This window comes from Melospiza georgiana, chromosome 8 (assembly GCF_028018845.1).
Source record: "Melospiza georgiana isolate bMelGeo1 chromosome 8, bMelGeo1.pri, whole genome shotgun sequence".
NCBI lineage: Eukaryota > Metazoa > Chordata > Aves > Passeriformes > Passerellidae > Melospiza > Melospiza georgiana.
Window position 1 is genome coordinate 1,926,226 of NC_080437.1, and position 17,982 is coordinate 1,944,207.

The window sequence follows — 17,982 nt, forward strand, 5'->3', positions numbered from 1 at the left end:
AAGCTCATATCCAGGATGAACTGGCCTGGGAAACTTGGGTTACAGGGAAATGTGTGATTGTAACTGCACAAGTCTAGAACTGCATTGAGTACCACATCAGAATGTTGCACAAAAATGTCTTTACTTCTTTAAAAATACATACTTTTGTTTGGTTGGTAAAGATCTTTGTTCACTTCATTAGCTGCTAACTTGCAGCTACTAAACCAAATCTTGTAGTTCTTCAGCTTTAACTTGTGGAATGTAGGAGAGAGAGTATTTCCAGGTGATTCTGATATTCCCATATCAAATTCTTTCAGCCTTACACCAGAACCTGATTTCTTTGTCTCACACAATTGCAATCACTGTGCTTATGTTTGTGTTTTTCCTGAAGTTCAGAAACTGAATCAGAGAAGCTTATTTTTTAAATTCAAGCCAGAATTTTGTCAGAGGCAGAGTTTCCCCCAAATATCTTCATAAAGAATGATAAACAACTGAGCTGCAATGTCTGTATGTTCAGCAATTTCATTTCAATATAAGATGAAGCATTAATAACAATATAGATAGATTTTTCCAAGGAAGTTGATCTGCACTGACTGTGCAGTTGAGAACATGGTAGGAGACAGATTCCTTTTCTTGTGAATACAAAGCCATGAGCAGCAGCTGATGGGAGGTGGGTGTGCTGCTCTGCTCCATTTCGGTGAGACCCCTCCTGCAGAGCTCCTCCAGCCCTGGGGTCCCAGCACAGCAGGGACAGGGAGTGTTGGAGTGTTGCAGAGGAGGCACAGGAGTGATCAGAGGGATGGAGCCCCTCTCCCACGAGGAAAGCTGGGGCTGGGGAAGTCTCTGTGGAGGCCATGCTGCAGCCCTTGGGTACTTACAGGGGCTTGTAAATGAGAACAGACTTCTCTGTAGGGCCTGTTGTGATAGGGCAAGGGGTTATGATTTTAAATGAAAGAGGGGAGATTTAGCTAGATAAAAGGAAGAAATTTATTGCAATGTGAGTGCCAGTGAAACACTGGCACAGGCTGCCCAGCAAGGTGGTAGAAGCCCCATCCCTGGAAGCATTCCAGGCCAGGCTGCAGGGCTCTGAGGAAACTGCTCGTTGCAGGGGGTGTTGGACTTGGTGGCCTTTAAAGGTCCCTTCCCACCAAAGCCATTCTAATGTGAAGAACATTGGTCTTAACATTGTGTGAGGTAAAGTAGGAATTCAGATGTGCAGAATGATTCCAATGTCTCATCCTTATTGCAGGTGTCAGTTAGGAAGCTGTTTGTACACTGAGGACAGACCCTGAAACATCCAGCATGTGTCCCATAGCAGTGAGAGTTTGTGAGCTGGGTGTAGGTCCAAACCAAACCCACAACCAAGATTGTGGGTGATGCTTGCTTGGGTCTTCAGATCAGCTCCTGTGTCAGTGAGCACAGGCTAAGAAATTTTCATTGGGACATCTCATTTTTTTCTAGGTAAGCTTCATTTAATGCCGGTGTTGCTCATCACTCCCTTAACGACTCAGGGGCTCTTGGGTCTTTTAGGATTACAAAGTTGCTTCTGTTTCTCAGTGAGATAAGAGTCTTCTTTATGTCCAGTTGTCTTAGGCTTGAATTCCATGGTCATGGCTGTGTATTTCTTTCTGGAGTTTTGAATTTCTGGAGAATTTACACTGAGGAATGTAACACAGCTTCAGTCAGTTTCTGTGCAGAGGCAGACTCAGCTCTGCAGTATTTGCTTGGAGTGCTCTGTAGGGATGTCTGTGTGGGACTGTCACTCAGGTAAAATGAGGGGAAAGCCTCATAGGGTGTCTGTGTGGGACTGTCACTCAGGTGATATGAGGGGGAAAGCCTCACAGGGTGTCTGTGTGGGACTGTCACTCAGGTGATATGAGGGAAAAGCCTCATAGGGTGTATTTGTGGGACTGTCACTCAGGTGATATGAGGGGAAAGGCCTCATAGGGTGTATTTGTGGGTCTGTCACTCAGGTAAAATGAGGGAAAAGCCTCATAGGGTGTCTGTGTGGGACTGTCATTCAGGTGATATGAGGGGAAAAGCCTCAAAGGGTGTCTGTGTGGGACAGTCACTCAGGTAAAATGAGGGGAAAAGCCTCAGAGGGTGTCTGTGTGGGACTGTCACTCAGGTGATATGAGGGGGAAAGCCTCAGAGGGTGTATTTGTGGGACTGTCATTCAGGTGATATGAGGGGAAAGGCCTCATAGGGTGTCTGTGTGGGACTGTCACTCAGGTAAAATGAGGGAAAAGCCTCATAGGGTGTATTTGAGGGACTGTCACTCAGGTGATATGAGGGGAAAAGCCTCAGGTGTGCTGAGGCTGTGACTGCCCAAGGCCCAGGGGATGCCCTGAGTGCAGCACCTGGGCTGTGCACCCATGAAATCCTGAGGGCACAGCAGCCCTGGAATGGCTTCTCTCAGGGCCATCTTCCTCTGCTGCTTTGCAAGTCCTGACCAGAGCTCAGGAGAGTTAAAAAATGGTTAGAAAGGATGTGAGCTCTCTCCTTAATGAATCCCATTGTTCAGCCACAGCCATGAGAAGGTTTTTTTGAGGTTTGGTGAAATGCTAGTCAGCTACTCCTGCATCCCTTGGAGATAGTGATTGCCAGCACAGAGAGTGCTGAGAAAAGCCTGCCTTTCATTTTCTGAGGCAGGATGTGTTTGCATTCCTGGTTACATATGTTCCAGACAGCGCCAGCTCCCTGGAAGAAGCTTTAGTGGATCTGGGGGTTACTCAGACATGCACTGTTAGTGTAGCAGCCAAGGTGAGGAAATGAGATGTTCTGAGGCCAGAGAATGGCACCTTGCTGCTTACAGGGGATTCATTGCAAGGCTGATTCAGGGCAGGAACTCGTTGACAAAAAATAATTGGGAAATGTAAATGGATGAGGCCACTCATTCACAAGGGGCAATTTTTCAACATGGCAGGAAAAGCAGAAATTCTCCAGATCAGTTTCTCAGGAAGCATTTCAAACGTGTAATTACACAGAAAGAATGGTTTTAAAAATAGAGCTCTTAAATGTAAAATGCTGCCCAATGCTGCAAATTACCAGCCATGCATTTCCATGTCCAAGCTCAATCCAAGATATGTAAAACATTGATTGCAGTCCTGCCAGGTATGAGGCAACACTTGAGAGCAGCCACATGTGGCTGGTGTGTGATACTGCTGGGCTGGAACAGAAATGCCTCTGGCATCAGGGGCTGCTCCCCTTGAGATGCTTTTCACTGCACACTTGCAAGCACTGCTTGATGCAGAGGCAGCTGTCCATGAGAAATAACTGATAGTTGGTCCAGGGTGTATCCACAGTTCTCAGTCATTTTTTGACTCTAAAGATCCCATTTTTGTTGTGTTTTAGAGATTTTTGTGGGCTTGATCTTGCACAGGAGCATTTTTACATTATCTGGATAACGTTTTAATCAGGATATTTATGTTACAGAAGTAGATTAGATTAAATAGTACAATTAAAGGCAATTCTTGCATGTGAAATATGTAGAAAAGTCAAAGGAAACAAGTTGGTGGTTTTTGAGACAATACACATTGAATGCTGCAGAATGTTAATGTTAATGGTAGAACTTTGTAAAAAACTTCTGTATGAAGATGCTTTTAGTTGAAAAATATGAGGCAGCTGGATTGAAATAACAGCTACCAATATCCCATTAGGGATAATCTCTAGTGGAAAGGAATGACTTCAAAAGAAAAATAACTACTGGTAACTAGAGCACTAATAGTCATGCTAACAATTATCCCAAGAACAGTGGAAACAAAGTCACCAAATCAAACGTTTCACAAAATTCTTTGTTCTTTTTGGAGGATAAACAAGTGAGCAGCTGTTCAGGTTTTCCAGAGACAAAGAAGAGGGCAAAGGGTTCACATGCTCTATGCAAGATGCTTTTACTAATGTTCATGGAAGCAGTGACTGAGGAACCCAAGTTCTCTAGCTTTGTGAGAAGTGCAGAGTGTGTATTGAAATTGCTGTTCTTAGCACATTAAAACATTTGTTAAAAATCCTCTCTGCTGAATGGCTGTTCTCTGTGCTGTTTCTCTCAGACTTCTGGCATGGAGACCATAGGTTCCCTCAAGAGTTTATGGTGTTAGGCTTTTGGAGTTTGTTTTGCACGTTGTTCCTTGATTTCCCTGCCCCACGATGTGTGGGATTTCCATCCCCCAGCCCTCCTGAAAACTGTAGCAAATCATTCATTTTCCTTTTCTGTCTTACCTAGGTACTTTTATTCAACTAGATCCCCCCTGCACCTCCAATCAATTCCTAATATTCCTGGTTCTTTAGCCAACAGTCTTTTACTGTGTTTTAATTTTCTTTGGAAAGTCAAACTCAGTTTAGGTACACATTCAAAAGTCTACAGCATCAATGCTTTTTCATATATTTTGGCTTTCTCAGAATACCCTTGGATGGTTTCTTTTTTAACTTCTTTTGTTGGTTGCAAATCTGGCATGATTTTTCATTCTGTTTTAAAGAAATGTAAGAATTCATCCTTAACAGAGCTTGAGTTCTTCAGTAAGAGACATCACAGCAAAATTCATTATCTTTCACCCAGCAGAGTTACAGGAAGATTTAGAACATGGACCTCTAGGACAGGAAGGTTGCAAGTGCTGAAACCTTTCAGCCAGTTAGTGAGTGTCCAGTTAAATTCTACCACAGCTTTTTCTAATCACAGAATTATCCTGCACCTGCAGGGTTTTCTGCCTGTTTTTACTTCTGTAGTCCAAGTGAGTGAGACCCTGTCCAGTGTAGGCAATAACAAGCATGAATTGAACATCTGTTTAAGTTAAAGAAAACAAAGCAAAACAAAGAATCATATGAGAATGGCAGACATTTACTGCAGTCCTGTTGTTTGTTTTTCCAAAAAGGCCTTGAGACCTCATGGGACAGACAGACAAGGAACTGTTCATACAGCCTTGTTGAGCTTCATTGTTGGTCGGAAATATAGAAGTGAAGCGAATCCATTACAAACTCATATTGAGAACTTTGATAAAAACTTTTTTCTTCATCTTTTTCTATCCTTAGCCACTTGGTCCTGCACCTCTCAGCATTTTCTGGCTGTGTCTGACTCAAGCAGGACAGGACCTTTCCTTCCCCTCCTTGGCAGCTTCAGTCCTGTCCCCCAAGGGTTGATGTGTCTGGATGTAGTGTGGCTGCAGAGGAACGTGTTCATGTGATGTCTTTAAAAGAGAGTGCAGAACAAATGCCTGTTGTCTGTCAGGGGTGGTGGCACATCTCCTTTTTCAGGTTGCTATCCTGAGTCCCATAAAAGGAGAATGTCACTTTGTGCTGTAGAACCCAAATAAGAGGTGAGTTAAAAGTGTTTAGTGCTGCAATCAGCTGCACATCTCTGAGGTAAAACCTTCTGACAGCTGCTTGTCCCTGCCATGTTATTTGGTTTTTAACATCTCAAGTCACAATCACCAGCCTTGAAGTACCATTATGAGAAAACTTAAAGCACTATCCCACACAGGTTACATTTCATTTCTTAATTCACCCACAGACAAATTTTCTAAAAATGTCTATGTTCTTCACAGTATACCTGGGAAGCCTTCTCATAATGTACAAATACTTGTTGGAATTTATATCAGTATTAGCATCACAGAGTCAGTCATTATTATTATGACTCTGCCTTGCAGATATCCTTCCAAAATGCTCTGTACTGAGCAGTTTTGGGACACACAGCATACATTTCCATTTAACACGTAGACATTTTCAAAAATGCTGATCTCCATTTAGTACCAGGAGAGTTTGTCTTCCTAAATAAATAAAGCAAATTTTCTGGCAAACAGCCATACATTTCAATTTGCTTCTGTTTCATATTTATGTACAATGTAACAAACTCTCAAAGGTCTCAGTTTCATTAGTTTAGGACATTTAATATCTTCAGCAAACCAGATGACTTCTGGTTCTCAGTGTGATGATGTTGCTGACTTTGTTGCTTTACAGAGTAAGAAGCTGCTCAGTAGTGTAGGTGTTAACAATACCCACCTCTTGTTTTGTCCTTGAAAGCTGCATCCACTTGTCTCAACATGTGGGCAGGATGTTACCCTAAGAAATAGCTTCAGTTTGGAGTTGCCCCAGTTGCCATAACAAGCACCTGTTCTTAAAAGCTGAGGTGTTTCCACAAGGGAAAAAGAATTGTTAGTAAAAATACAGATGGTTTATTGATTTTAAAAACAGATAGTACATTCACATCTCAGGTAGAGGGGAGAGAGACAGAAGAGGAAAAAAAGCACATGCTTTAGCCTTCCCATCTCAGACAGGAGTGGAACCAGAGCACAGATAAAATATTATTTCACTCAGGGGTGGGTGGCCCTCCCTCCTCCCCCTTCTTCAGGACCCCTTTGCTTAAACAAAGTAGAAGCAGAGTCCATCCACAGGGTAGTTGGGAAATGGTGGATTTTTTGTCGTTTTTGTTAACAAAAGACAAGAGAAATTTCCTGCTTTTGTGTGCTTCTGCATTTCTGCACTTTGAGATTCACAGGATTAACTTCTTGGTTCTTTGTACATCTTTCTGACTGCTGCCCCATTCCCATGCTCCAGGCATTTGCTCGGGCTTTACAGGGAGATTGCTGATTTTAGATTCTGGTTCTTTTTCATGTACCAAATGAACAGTGACTAGGCAAATAAGTGCCCCCTTTGTCCTCCTATGTGCAGCTCCAAAATGGTCCTTTCACATCCACGTGTTCTGTTATTTCTGTACAGAGAAACCATCCAGTGGTAGAGGAGTGCCAAAAGCAGCTGCCCTTCTGAGGAGCAGTGTGCAGAACTCCTGTGCTGCTTTATGGATGTGCTGGAGGAGCAGCCTCCCTCTGATTGCAGCTGCAATGAGCTTGTGAGGAAGCCCTGGATGTTGTCAGGCCAGTCTTGTGTACAGGAGTGGTGGGGAGGATTTTTCCTCTGCAGAGCAGCAGCTCATGTGCACCCCCCTGGTGTTTGGGTGTTTGGAATAGTGCCAGAACTCACTGCTTGGGCAGTGCCATGTTCACTCCTGTCCTTTCATACTCGTTTTTCCCCCATTGCTTTGAATTCTTTTCATACTACTTGGTTGTTTTTCATTTTTGTCAAAATACTATGGTTAATGGAGCCTTCTTTTTAAGGCAGAAGTACTGCAGTAGCTTTTGAACCCCATCTTACTTTTCACTGTCACAGATTTCACTTGTCTCACCCTCTCCTCAGTGCACAGAGGGCTCACTCAGGGAAAGGACCTCAGGAGATCAGCTGGTCCAACCTGCTGTTGAAAGCAGAGTGTTATCCAGGGCCCCTTTCAAGACATGTGTGACTTCACTGTTTGCTTTTTAATTTTATCTCTTAGAATTCCAACAGCAATGGGGAATTGATGAGTCAAATAAAGCAATAGTGTGTTAAACTTAGGTGTCAAAGGAAGCTGCTTGCTGCACTTCATGCTGCTGCCAGTCTGTAATACTTTCTCTAATGTTGGCTGTGTTTATGCCTTATTGTTTACACTCAGCACAGGAATGCATGGCCCATCTTTTCCAGTAAAAAGTGGAATTTTCTTTAGCCTGGCTTGGGTTTCCAGTTTAGGTGTCAGCTAATGGAAAGGATGTTGTGTTGTGCGTTGTCTAAGAAAAGAAAGAAAAAAATAAGAGCATTATGGGTACCTACAGACAAAAATCATAAATTATTTCAGAAATGCTAATCAGATATAGTGCTGCTGGTGTCCACTGCCTGCTGCATCCATTGTAAGATCCATGTGCAGTTCCCTGTCCTGGCACATCTGGGCTGTCCTCTGCCCAGTCTGCACAGCTGCAGGGCTGGGAAATGCAGAGCTCCTCAGCAGCAAATGGCTTCATGGCTTTAATGGGAATCTCCTCCTGCTGGGATTGCTGGGCCACACACAGGAGTCAGTGCTTATGGATGGCATAAACAGTTTTGACTCACACACTGCTTTAAATGTCAGTTCTTCCCAGTCTAGGGATTAAATTACATTGCAAGTGTCACACATGATTATGCTTTTAATTGTTCACAGAATTACTCTTCTCATTCAGAAAGACAGAACCTTCCAGAATTATTTGATAGCTCTGGTTTAGTGGCTCATTGGAAACTTAAGCGCATAACAGTATTTTTTCTGGAACATTAAAATCTTTGCTAAGGGTTTTTTTTTCTTAGAGCAAGAAAAAGTGATGTGTATTCCTTCCTTGCCATTTGGTGCTTACTATCTAAGACCAATTATGTTCCCAGAGAAGTGGAATGAACATTATGCTGTAAAGATGGAAGGACTGAATTACTGGAGCCAAAACTGGGGAGCACAGTGAGGTGTGACAGATCATGGACACCCTATTACAGTGTGCCTCCTGCCACGGGGCTCACTGGAGCAGGAGCAAGGCAGGCCTGGAAAGGATGGGGGCTGCAGCTCCCAGAGCACAGCGTGCTCCCCCAGGCTGTGCTGGTGCTGGGGCTGTGCTGCCCCTTGGCCAGGCCTGCCTGTGCCTCCCTTCTCTGCTGCTCACTGTAAGGTCCATCTCAAATTTCTCAGTTGCCATTGTCACTGTGGAACCCTTTATCTGGAATGATGGATCTTTTGAGTGTGGTGCAGAAAAGCAGTGAGGTACATCACAAATGTGTTCAGAATGGCACTGGGCTTCAAAACCTGATGGGAATGAGATGTGTTAGGCTGTGATGTGAGTTCTGCTGGCACAGAGTGGGGTGGCAGGGCTGGGGTCTGTGTCATTCTGTGCTCTGGGTCCGATCTGATCCTCTTGTCATGCATGTCCTTGCTGATAAAGCAGTGTGACAGTGGACAGGCTTTGGGATTAATTGGTTCTTTATTGCTGCCCTGAGTTCTTTTGGTTTCTGTTCTTAGAATTCCTTAGTATTCCATGAGCATATTTGAGTTCAGGTTCTACTTTTAATGACACCTTCGTCCATTTCTAAAATTACCATTGCTTGCCAGCTTGAATCACTTGTTTCCTTGAAAGTGTGCTCTGGGCTGGAATGCAGTTGATGAAGGGAGGTGGACATAAGGAGACATAGTGACAACAGGGGAACTGACTCACAAAAAAAGAGACCTTGGGAAAAAATTCTTCAGAGAATTGGAAAAAAAAATAATCCTGCACTGAGCCTGGCAAGTTGAAGATGGTATCTGTGAGTGCTTTTCATCTGAAAAGATTCTGTGGAGGTTTATAAAACTGATGCTGCCTAATTTCCTGAGAAACCCTGTCAGTTACAGCCTGTTCTTAAAATAGAGACAGAGGAGTCCCTTCATTGTATTATCAACAAAATCAGTGTATATGAGTACTGAAGGGAAGTGTGTTGCAGCAGAGGAGTGCTGTGCATCCTCTAGCACACAGATTGGGTTGAAATTGCTGTTTTACTGCACCATTCCTCCAGTGCAGCCTAGCAAACAGCAACAGGGGTCTCCAAGGTAATTGCTATAACAGGTACTTCAATTATTAGGAAAGTGGAGCAGTAATATTAATTTAAAATTAGTTTATTACTCTGGCTGTCTTGTGATCCTGGTCTTCATGAAGTAGTCATCAAAGAATTACAGAAAATAGAAGAAAACCAGATTATGTAGCAAGTTGAACATAATTCCTTTCAAAAGCCTTCCTTCTTGCTGAATGTGGTGCAGCATGAAATAGCACATGAGAAATGATGATATGGGCCAGTGTGATTCATACCTCTGCCTGCCCTTTGCCTCCTCTGTGGTCGGTGTGTGGTTTGTGCATGGAGGAGACCAGATCAGATCAGCAGGTGTCAGCTGTGTGTTGGTTGCTGATGCCTCCTCAGAATGGGAACTGGACCCTTCTGCCCTGGCGAGGAGCAGTGTGGCATCCCAGCTGGGCAGGGCATGGCACACAGAGAGGCCGTGCCAGGCACACTCTGGGATGCTGTGGGTGTGGGAAAGCTGCACTCCAAATGCATAAAGAAATGAGCATGAGACTTCTGGAACATCCAGCAAAAGAACAGACACGAGGAACTGTGTGGTGTTCTAGTGAGGGAATGGTGAGTGCAGCACACAAAGGCAGAGCCTCTGGAGTACCTGGGTTGTGTGTTAGAATTGATGTGAGGTCACACCGTGCCCTGGAAGTGTGGGAGTGTGCAGCTCAGTCTGGCTTCAATAAAACATCTGCTTGTCACCTTGGTGAGCGGAGCCAGAAGCAGAACTTCCCCAGGTTTTAAGCACAGCGGCATCAGTGGAATTAATTTACCAATGCTGGGGTTTGCAGCCAATCACTTGCTGCTGAAATGGAGCCAGTCCCCCAGAGAGATAAAGTCTGAAATTGTGTATGCCTAAACTTTGGCTTTTCTTGGAGGTTCCATTCCATTAATACAGCCTAAACCTTGCATCTTCCAGCTTCCTCCATCTCAGGCTGGGCTGCTTGGTTTGCTCATGCAGGTTATGGGAAACTCACAGGTCAGAAATGAGGTGACTCACCCTGCTTGTCCTTTAACTGCAGAAAGGGAGTTATTTTTTCCTGAATGAAAAGATCATCCTGTCTGATAGGGTTGCTGCTGTATTGTTGGTCTTGTTTCCATGTTTGGGTTATTAAATAGTGTATTAAATTGCTCCATGCATTTGTGGAACATACTGAATTTATAACTCACAGGACTATTTTCTCCCTCTAAAATTCTCACATTTCTCACCTGGTAGGGTAAAACTAAGATGAAATTTTAGGTTGTGTTTAGTTCACTAGTAAAAAGCTCCTTTTTCTCCTGCTATTTTTCTTGCAGAAAGCTCAGCAGGAAATGCTCCCTGGAGCCTGGCTCTGGAGATGGCAGGGTTCAGTCCTGCTCAGGCAGTGGGATTGCCAGATAGCTCAGGGCTTTGGCAGGCAGCCTCTACCTGGCAGGGCTTGGCTGGGGCTGTGATACATTTCTGCTCCTTTTTTGTTTATTCTTGGCTGTGTTGGTGAGCTCTGAGATTTATCTACTGCCTGGGCAGAAAAAGAAAAGAAAAAGAAAAAAGGTTGAGCAGCATTAATTGCTAAAAACTACCATCCTCCACAAAGAGAAGGCCAGAGGAAGGATTGAAATTCCTGTCAGGGACCATTCAGCAGCCACACAAGCAGCTTACCACACAGATGTGGCACAGCTTTCTTTGAGGGCTCCTGGTGCTGCATCACAGGCATAGCTGTGCATTGTCCTGCCTCACACTGTGGTGTTTCTTTTTATCCTCTTCATTTCTTTTCCTTCCCCTCCTTTTTTCATTTATTTTCTGTTCTCTCTCCTTTTACCTTACAGTTTGTCTTGTGCTGTTTATATGCAGATTCTCTTGTCATGCCTCATGCTAAGGTAGAGTAAGAATTGTCTTTTGTGAAGTCCTGGCCACCCCACAGGGTGCCAGTCTTTTTGGAAAAGGGTAACTAATGCATAAATTCTGATTTTTATCTGACCTAAGATAAATGCAGCAATCAAATATGTACCCTAAAGATACTGACCTAACTATCAGTACTGTCTCCTGTGCAGCTCAGCATTAACTTCAAATAATTCCCAGTGTTCATTTGTCTGACCTGTCCTCAGAAATATCCCCAGCTGGCAACTGGAGGGTTCCTTCAAGCAGTCAGTGCCAGTCCATTCCCTTTAGGAAGTTCATCCTTGAATCCACTCCATGCATCTCCTCCTGGCACCTTGAAGCACTTCATGTCCCTCAGGATGGGTGATCTCCTTCTGCTTGTTTCCTGTACCCCTGAAGTTTGGGTTTGTTTTGGTTTTTTTGCACATCATGCTGATGCTTGTTGGGTCCTTGCTCTGGGAAGTGCAGCGCCCAGCACTTGGTACAGAACCTGCAGTGGGGGCTCAGGGCTCAGCTGGAGGGGGGAAATGTTTCATGAGGTTTGCTGTCTTTGTGCCTGCAGCTCCTTACAAAAGTCTGGTTGCCCTTGTTCTCAGGAATGTGATGCTGCTGCATCCTCTCCAGCCTGTGCTCCCCTGTAATTCTTAGTGCTTTTCTAGCAAGTATGTATCATGTGTGTGGTTTTCTCTTTTTGCTTTTCCAGCAAGTATGTATCATGTGTGTGGTTTTCTCTTTGCATTTAAATAAAACCTGCCCATATTCTGTTCTGTTGTTGTACATCTTTTAAAATCTATTGCCATGGGATAAAAATATTTCTATCAGTACCATTTACTGATTAAATTTATGCTTATGGTTAATTTTTGTTTAGGTTTATTAGTTCTTGCTGTTCACTTACTGTTCAAGTCAGATAATACTGGAGATGTCTGAAAGACTAATTTCAGCCCATGCAACCAAGCAAGGTTTTACTGAGTTACAGTTGGTTGCAGTAATTCAGCTTTGTAAGTACCATAGTTAAAAATGAGAGAACTGGGGGTTTGTGTCCCAAAATGAACAGTGAGAACCTCCAAAATTCCCTAGCTGTTCAAGCAAGTGCACTCTGATTCATTGCAGTGCAATGGCCAGAGCATTAGGAATTGTGACCTGTGACAAAACCACCAGATGTGTTAGTCCTAATTAGCCCAGGGAGCAGAGAACCAAAGGGGGGAGCAGAGAAAATGGGATAACTGTTTTCACTGATGTAAAATGTCATACAGGACTGGAGAAAAGCTCTGTTATGTATTCATAATGGATAGAAACAGAATAAACTCTGACTACGAGGGAAGATCAGTTTGGACATGATGAAAACCAAATTTCATACATAAGATTTTGGTCAATTTTCATGTATATTAAGGCTCTTGTGTTTGACTTGGTGCCAGTTTTATCTCTGTCAGTCTGTGAGCAGATGACAGAGCTGTGTTGAGTCTCTCCTGTTTCACTGGCCAGAAGAGGCTGTCAGAGCTGCATATTGTGAAAAATGTGCAAAGTACTGATCTGAATAACTTTCTCATTTGATGCCTTAGAGGGAAGGATTCTGTACTGCCTTTCACAGAACTTGTTCACAAAACCTTCCCAGATGGAAGAAGTAATTTCACATACAAACAGGAATTTTAGCATGTACAAAAATTCTGGGAAAATCGTGTAATAACTAATTTGTTCAGAAGCTAGAGCCAAACCAGTGTTCTTTGAGGGGCACCTGTGTGTTTAATTCTGCTTTGCTTGGAGAGCCTGCTTGGTGGTGAAGGCTCTGAGCCTCCCAAAGCTGAATGAAATGAGTGATTTGGGACATGTGAAGGCTGGTTTGCACAGTGATGGGTTCCTTAATTCCATGTCAGCTGGCACTGAGCATTCACCTGGACATCACTGGGTGCTGAATGGCTGGGGTGGTCCATGTGTGTTCTGGGCATCTGAAGCCTCTTGATAATGAAAAGCAGGAATGAAAGGGATGGATACAGGATTCATGGCTGGGGTGGTTTTATTTCCATTGTCTGAGTGTCTGGAATAGCTCCTACAGCAGAAATTTGTGCTTAACAATGGTCACGTTCTGGGTGCGAATGTGTGGGAAGGATGGCAGCAGTGCTCCCTGCACTGTGAGAAGCAGGCTGTGCATTGCAGTGTACATTTCTCTGTGAGGTTTGTGGTGGGCAGGCTTGCTCTGTGTGTCTTTTCTAAAGGTGATGTGTTTTACTTGAGCTCAGAGGGTCGTTGGCACTGAAGAGGATTGAGCAGATGTTGAGGATGTAGTTGGTAATTTCATCTATTCCAGTTTGAGAAATGCACTTATCATTGGCAACCTTTTGCTGAGGAATATATTAATCTATCCAAGGGAATTTTTTAGTGTGATCATGTAACAGAAACAGATTGAATTGGCATGTTAGAAATCTTTGCTGAGAGGGGCCACCATTGCTCAGGCTTTATTCAACCAATAAACCTACATTTTTTGTGGATTTCTGAATTGTCTTTTTTTGTCTCTTGTTTCTTGTCCTTTCTGAGCCCTGAAATGTTTTTAACACAGTCAAAATGAGATATTCACTGCACTTTTTTACCTTTAATATATTGATGTATTCCTAAAGCAGTTTCTTTCCTGTATTTCATCTGCCTGGAAACAAAGATTTTGTTTTGGCTTTGGTATATACTCTCCTCCACAAAAATTGAAGGTTTCTGGAGAGGAAAGGGAGATTCTGCAGGAAGGCAAACTCTACTACCTGGTTTAAAGTATAATTTGAGCACTCTGGTTCTCAGAAGCGGATTTCTCTTGCCACACCTCACTCCATGCCAGGACGCTGTGCGAGCACTGTTGGCTCCTGCCCAGGGTTCTCTGGGACAGTGACAGGCCGTGACCCTGCAGGGACTGATGGCAGGGTCAGCAGCCTGCACTTTGTTCCTCTGGCCTGAATTAAAAATGGAACCATTATGAATTTTCACAGAGCAAAATGCAGGCACCTCTCTGGTTGCCTTTGAGGTTAGCCAGGCTGACAGTAAAGATGTTTTTGTTTATCTTTCATACACACAGTTGAGAGAGAGGAAGCAAGGTCTAATCTCTTCTCATTTTCAAAGGTTAAGGTGATGTTTAGAAATCTGTTTCAAACACAGTTAGGAACTGCTCATATATAAAGCCATATATAATTTGCTTTATGAAGATTACTAGCAAAAAACCAATGGCTTAATTTGTCACAGACATGTTCTATGAAAATTCCTTTCCTTAGGATTTTTCCTCCTGAGAAGCTGAGAGGCCTCAGGAACAGAATGTAAACACTGATTATCTGCTGCTGTGGAATGCAACAGGTGGATTTGTGATTGGTCTCATGTGGTTGTTTCTAATTAATGGCCAATCACAGCCCAGCTGTCCAGACTGTCTCGGTCAGCCACAAGCCTTTGTTACCATTCTTTTTCTGTTCTTAGCCAGCCTTCTGATGAAATCCTTTCTTCTCTTCTTTTAGTATAGTTTTAATATAATATATATCATAAAATAATAAATCAGCCTTCTGAAACATGGAGCCAACATTCTCGTCTCTTCCCTCATCCTGGGACCCCTGCAAGCACCACCACAATAATTCATTTTTCACAATCCATTTTTAAACAGCTTAGCAAGTATTTCCATTATAAATGAAATGTCTTAATTAGCTTCCCACTAGATGGAGCAAATGTATGTCAACCCAGCAGAGGAAATGGGGAATACATTTTAGATAGCTGAAGAACAAATCACTTTACTGTTCTGTTCTTGTTAATTATTAGTTTTCTGAGTTTAAAATGGAGGCTTCTAAGCCATATGGTGATTTCTCCTACTTCATAAACATAAGCAAGGCTGTGCTTTGTGTGAAGCTGTGTGTCAGTTGTCATGGTTCTGATGGGATGAAGGCAGGGGCTGGGGTTACAGCAGAGTTGTGTGATTGTAACACCTATGTTTGACCTTATTTTATTCATAGGGATTTGAAAGTCTTCTTTAAAAGTTATAACTGAAAAAGAGCTTCCTTGAAATAAAATAACTGGAAAAAAGTAAAGAAGCTTCCAGGTTCCCAAGTGACTCCTCAGGTAACCTAGTGAAGGATTTGCAGCCCTGAAATCTGAGCATCCTTTCTGGTCATGCTGTAGTTTCTAAAGCTGTCACCTGCAGGAATGGACAGGGGCCTGTGGCAGAGCGTGCCAAGGGGCACAGGGCAGCAGGGAACGTGCACAGGTGTGCTCTCCTGGCACTGCTCTGGGAGCCCAGGGGGTTTGGGATCACTGCTGACCCTGCTCTGGGAGCCCACAGGGTTTGGGATCATTGCTGACCCTGCTCTGGGAGCCCAGGGGCTGTGGGATCACTGCTGACCCTGCTCTGGGAGCTGATGGGGTTTGGGGTCACTGCTGATCCTGCTCTGGGAGCTCACAGGGTTTGGGATCATTGCTGACCCTGCTCTGGGAGCTCATGGGGTTTGGGATCATTGCTGACCCTGCTCTGGGAGCTGATGGGGTTTGGGGTCACTGCTGATCCTGCTCTGGGAGCCCAGGGGGTTTGGGATCATTGCTGACCCTGCTCTGGGAGCCCAGGGGCTGTGGGATCATTGCTGACCCTGCTCTGGGAGCTCATGGGGTTTGGGGTCATTGCTGACCCTGCTCTGGGAGCTCATGGGGTTTGGGGTCACTGCTGACCCTGCTCTGGGAGCCTAGGGGCTGTGGGATCACTGCTGACCCTGCTCTGGGAGCCCAGGGGCTGTGGGGTCATTGCTGACCCTGCTCTGGGAGCCCAGGGACTGTGGGATCATTGCTGACCCTGCTCTGGGAGCCCAGGGACTGTGGGATCATTGCTGACCCTGCTCTGGGAGCCCAGGGGCTGTGGGATCACTGCTGACCCTGCTCTGGGAGCCCAGGGGGTTTGGGATCATTGCTGACCCTGCTCTGGGAGCCCATGGGGTTTGGGGTCACTGCTGACCCTGCTCTGGGAGCCCAGGGGGTTTGGGATCATTGCTGACCCTGCTCTGGGAGCCCAGGGGCTGTGGGGTCACTCCTGAGGTGCTGCACCACTTACCACCTGGCTGAAGTGGCCAATAGCTGCCTGTGTCCCCAACAGCCCAGACTGGTTGAGTTATAGAATTCCTACATTTGTAATTAGTTATAAAATTAGAATTAGGATTATTTAGCACCATGAGCCTCCAGGCCAGCTGTTAGCCACCACAATTTGTAAATCTCACCCTGCTCGTGCCTTTGGACCCTTTTGGCTACAATGCCATTGCTAGATGGGATTTTCAGGCAGCTGTCAAGTTTCCCCCAAGTTTTTAGAGTTAAGGATGTGTGCAGAGCTTTTGTGCAGCATAACTAGGTCAGGATTTCCTGGAGTAAATCTCTCTTTCAATTGCTGTGGGCATTATGTGAGAGTGGCACACATACAGAGTACTGTTGGGGAAAGGAAAGGGGAAGCAATGAAAATAGGGCTGAAATGCACATTCCCAGCACAAAAAATGTAGCTTAGGATAGGAAACAGGTGCTAAAACTCTGTGTGCCAATTTACTTAGATGTGCCAACCTCACAGTTTCCCTTTAAAAGGATTTTCAGAGGGAAGTGCTCAGAATTTGCACTTTAAACTTTGCAGTTGTGCTCCTCAGCTCAGCCCTGCCCTGTCTCCTGGCTGGTTGCTGAGAAGATGGTTATCCTCATGTGTGCCCAGTGAGACCTGGAAGCACAGGGAGTCAGGCTGTTGATCTGCCTTGCTGTCTCTAATGGTGATTAATTTGAACTTGTTTGGTCTTAATCTCCTGGAGCAGAATGTTCTGATACGACTTGTGAAACAAGCAAACAAAACCTCCAATCATGCAGTGACAACACAGCAACTTCTGCCCCATACTGTGGGTTCTCAGCATTTCCGAGTTTTAAACCATGTACTCTTAATCCTGTAATATCTTTTATTACTGAAAATGGTTTCACCTTTAAGTGTCCACTTATTCCCATAATTAAATTGTTTTCACCAAAGTTTTTACTTTCATCGATCTCAACAGGAATTCAACTTTAATATCTAAAGAAGTTTTTTTGCAGAATTTTCTCTGTTAGTAACAAGAAATGTTTAGTATCTACATTTGAAAATGAAAATGTGTACAGGCTGTGGCAGGATAATGATTTTACTATTGTTTGATGACAAATTCCTTGCCAGTGCTTGGTGACATTACTGCTATCAAAGGCAGAATTCTGCTCTCTGACTTAATTAGCATTTGGTTTTTTTTTTGTTAAAAATATCCCCAATCATGTGTTATGCTAAAGATACCATTTTAAGGGAGCTGCCAAGAATAGATTTCAAGAATAGGCAGGTGATCATCTTTAACAGAGGGGATGGTATTTACCATAGTATTGATATGTCACAATATTGACAGATTAGGAACACAGTATTTTAATTTGACTTTTATGATGTAAGGTTCATTGTTCTCAACACTCAACTGCTTTTAGCAAAAACTTGATAGGTACTGTAAATGACTAGATAGCAACAATTATGTAAGGCTCTTACTCAGCTGCTCAGAAAAGATAAACAATGGTTTCTTGTTCTTTTTCTAGTGCATCAAAACTCTTGCTCTGGGAGTGTGTCACCTGGCAGAATTAAGTGTGAGATAATGGTTGTGTTGTGACTAATACACAGAAATATCACTCAGTAGCTAAATATTTGCAGAGCGTGGTATTTTTGCATTTGTGGCACTGTGCTGTGGTTTGTTACCCTGAGTGATGTGCAGCCTGACAGGATGAGATGC

General features: G+C 43.9%; 1 protein-coding gene across 3 annotated transcripts in view; it reads left to right on the forward strand.

The window, feature by feature from the left end:
• CTNNA3 (catenin alpha 3) overlaps positions 1-17,982 on the forward strand; it is a 411,331-nt gene that overhangs the window by 330,653 nt on the left and 62,696 nt on the right. The gene's annotated exons all lie outside the window — the stretch shown is intronic.